This window comes from Phoca vitulina, unplaced genomic scaffold (genome assembly GCF_004348235.1).
Source record: "Phoca vitulina isolate PV1807 unplaced genomic scaffold, GSC_HSeal_1.0 scaffold36, whole genome shotgun sequence".
NCBI classification, from domain to species: domain Eukaryota; kingdom Metazoa; phylum Chordata; class Mammalia; order Carnivora; family Phocidae; genus Phoca; species Phoca vitulina.
In genome coordinates this window covers 11,354,191-11,358,512 of record NW_022589739.1, presented here as the reverse complement: position 1 = coordinate 11,358,512, position 4,322 = coordinate 11,354,191, and the positions used below count along the sequence as shown (strand labels likewise).

General features: G+C 35.4%; 1 pseudogene; it reads right to left on the bottom strand.

The window, feature by feature from the left end:
• Positions 1-268: 268 nt before the first annotated feature.
• On the bottom strand, positions 269-995 carry LOC116646266 (annotated as a pseudogene).
• Between the last annotated feature and the right edge of the window lie 3,327 nt (positions 996-4,322).

Here is a 4,322-nt window from a genome sequence, read left to right as displayed (position 1 = left end):
GGTCTCCTTTGAACTGGTTGTATCATTTGCCTGGTTCTTTCATTAAAAGTGGGTTAAATTTGGGGCACCTGGGTGGCTCAGTTGGTTGAGCGTCTGACTCTTGATCTCAGTTCAGGTCTTGATCTCAGGGTTGTGGGTTCAAGCCCCACTTTGGGCTCCATACTGGGTGTGGAGCCTACAAAAAAGGATGAATTAAATTAGATCTCTAATGGATGTTCATTTTATGTCTTTGTGAGAGCTATAATTTTACCTTTATTGAAAATTAGTCTTAATCAGGGTTTATATTCTTGACCTTGAGCCTTTGCTTCTGTGATGCTATACTCAATGCCACTTTTAGTATCATCATGTAGGACATGAAAATAAATGTCAAATCTAGGATGCCTGTGACAGCCACAAATAAGGTATAGATGACATTGACCTTGTTGTCAGAGCAGGCCAGCTTCATGACATCCTAGGAATGAGAAAGGAGGTTCTTCTTACAGTATCTTAGATGTTTTAGAGTGAAAGGGAAAGGGAGCATCAATAAAACATTTTTCAAAGAAAAGGCAAGCCCAATGTTGGTGACTCTGGCACTGGTCAGGATGGAGATGTATCTCAGAGGGTGGCAGATGGCAATAAAACAATCAAAAGACATGATGAGAAGAATTGATTACTCCATAGCCGAGAATCCATGAATTTAAACTCTCGGGCAAAGCAGGCATCAGGGGAAATTTCTGGAGCATTGAACAAGAATATCCTTATCATGGTAGGGAGAGAAGAGAGGGACAGTCCTAGTCAGAGAGAGCCAACATGGAGAGAAAGTAGTACATGGTTTCATGCAGAGATGGCTCTGATTTTATGAAAAACAGAATGGTACAGTTCCCTAGGATGGCAACGAGGTACATGAGGCAAATAGGGATGGAGATCCAAATGTTGGCATGCTCCATTCCTGGGATCCCAATCAAGAAGAAGGTAGAGATTTCAATTTTAGAGGTGTTGAAGGTAGACATGCCAGGTAAATGAAGGAATCAAGATGAGAGGCTTGGGAGAGGCTTCCTGCAGTGCTGCAGATAGACTGGCTCAGACGCCGGACTCTATCCAGTTGCAGTCATAGAGATCTTGTGATTCCAAGCAATATGCACATAATTATTAGATACAAACCTAAATGGAGAAAGATAGGAAGAGTGGTCATCAATATCCAACTGAAAACATAAACAGAGAAAAGGAAAACAAATTTATATCAAAATTGAATCTTACAACAGGTACAAGTTGTAACAGGTATAAGTTCTATACAAGGACTGATTGGTCAACTAAGATAATTATACAGGTCCTTCTTTTCCAATTTGAGAACTTGATACTTTCACTTTTTAATGTAAATATTATAACTTACATACTGTTAAAATTTCAATTAATTGACATAAAATTCAGAGACAAAGTAATATATTTTTACCCAATGTCTTCTAATGTAGACATGGGTTTTTTCTTTCTTCAAATCTTCTTTTATGTCTCTCCAACACATTTGGTCACTTTCTCCACAGAAATTTTACATCTTTTGTAAAAATTTTTTAGAATCCTTATGCAATTGTTGACATTATTTATAGGATCATTTATTCTCTCTTATTTTTCTATTTTTTGTAATGATTACTGGTCATGTAGAGGAATACTGCAGATTTTTGTTATAGAAGCCCATTATAAGCCTGTCTATGCTGGCCATTCTCTTTTTGTATCCTCCCTTCCTACCATAGATCTCTGAGTGCCTCCTTATCTTCTTTTGCCCCCTTAACCATGTATGCACTTCTGTAAAGAAATCCTTCAGGAGACACTCCTCAATTGACTTCCTCATGTGCATCTGTTTCTTGCTGGCACATGGTCTTTCATTCCTTTTATTTAAGATTTTCTCCTCTTCCTCTAGTCTTTAGGCTGTTCTTGTTATCACTGATGTTCTGCAGTGCAACATGCAATACACAGGTGGAGATTTACAATTAACTTATTTTGCTTGTAACTTAGTATTTTCAACCTGAAAAGTCATGTATTTTTTTTTTTCAATTTTGAATATCTTCTGCCATTATAACTTTCAACATTACCTGCTAAGCAATATATCTAGCTGGGACATGTTGAACCTTCTCAATCTAACTTCCTAGTTAGATTGCTTCATATTTTCAAACTCTTCATTTGTTTTTGTTGCATTTTGGTGCATTCTTCAGTACTACTTTCTTATTTACTAATTCTGTTTTCATTTGTGGCTGGTCTGAAATGTATTCCAACTATTGAGTTTTATTTCATTATTTTTCTTTTCCAATTCATATTTTTATTTTCAATTTATATCTACCTATACCCCCATAATTTTTCATTGATTTTATTGTTATTATGTTGCCTTCAAGTTTTGAGGATCTTAAGCATGCCTGCTTCAAAACTCCTTTTAAATTGTTTTAGTTTTTCTTTTTTCATCAGTAGTATTATTGTTGAGATTATAGAGTTTATCAGTGTTCATCTTCATGTATGTTTTAGAATTTTACTTGTAATCTCACCTTGAGTGAAAATTTCCTTGTTTGTTTGATGATTTATTTTGTTTATGCCCCATAATTAGATGTAGCAGTTGACTCTTCCTTCCTTCCTCATCTGTCAACTGTACTAAGTCTTTTTATAGTGGTAAAAGGATATTGTTTCAAATGAGAGCTGAGTAGTTTTGCCCTTCCCATTCCCCACCCACCAACTATCTCAAGACCTGGCTTGTTATGGGGAGTAGACTTGGTCTGTGACAACACCTATTTCCACTCTCCACGTGGATTAACAGCTTCATGTACCAAACAGGGTAACTTATATTGGTCCCTTGTCAAATACGGAGCACTATCATACTGAGTCCCATGCAGGTGCTGAGCTGCCAATCACCAATATGCCTCTAGACCAGCAGCCACATGGGTTGTGGATTCAACTTCAACACACAATTATATGTTTTTACATGGCATCTCATATCTATCATCTATCTATCTATCATATATTATCTATCTATCATCTATTTATCTATCATCTATCATCTATCTATCTATCTATCATCTATCTATCTATCATTTACCTATCTATCATCTATCATTTCTCATCTATCTATCTATCTATATCTATCTATCATCTATCTATCATCTATCTATCATCTATCTATTTATCATCTATCTATCTATCATCTATCATGTATTTTCTATCTATTTGTCTATCTAAGGAGTATGGCAATGTCTTTTTATTATCTTTATATTTTATTTATTATTACTACATGTTTGGCATAAAGTGCAAATTGACATACCTGATTCAGCTTACCACACCATGTTGAATAAAGTTCTCCATCAAAACTTCAATACAATTTAAAAAATACAACCTCTTAGAGCTTATGTTCAGGAAAAGTTGATTTTTTTGAGAATTGTTTGATCATGTGCTTTTTGGAAAATAATGAGTTAATCTACTAATTTATTCAATAATACACTAGAGCTAATTGCAGGTTTCTTCATCAATCTTTGTCATGAGGAATTTGATAATGTCTCTCAGATCTGAACTATTTAGGCCATTTCTTAGTACTTCCATTCTTATCTTTACATACATCTTCAACCACTTGGTCACAATGATTCTGTTGTCATGATGTAGAATTCTTAAAAACTCATGTTCCCTTTTTTTCTTAACTATTTCTTTTCTGCGATTTGTCTATCTTATAATCTCAAACTCCAATCACTGTAATCCACTCTCAGTTATTTCTAGGTTGTTGTTGCTTCTTAAACTTTCATTGCCTTTTGAATGGATTTTCTGGACTGAACCCCACCTCCAACTTCTTATATATATTTTCCTCTGCCCAAACTACTTCCATCTCTGGGTTGTCTGTAAACATTTTAGTGACATTTATTCCCCTCAAAAAACGAGATGTTTAGGAGACAATTAGAGAAATGCCTAGGATGTTTTGGATTATATAATGAATGATATTATATTTCTCCCAAACTTCATAGGTTTTCGATAACTTGGCATTGTTTTTTGACATATAGTTCTCTTAATGTAATAAAAAAATTTGTTTATTGATAAATAAACAAATGGAGTAAAAACATTTTCAACGAGCACATTATTTATTCTTCACTATCAACTCTACTTCTCCAAAACTTGTCTATCTATCTATCTATATCTTTAGAAAATGCTATACCGGGGCGCCTGGGTGGCTCAGTTGGTTAAGCAACTGCTTTGGCTCAGGTCATGATCCCAGGGTGCTGGGATCGAACTCCAGCATCGGGGTCCCCACTTAGTGGGGAGCCTGCTTCTCCCTCTCCCGCTCCCCTGCTTGTGCACTCTCTCTCTCTGTCAAATAAATAAATAAA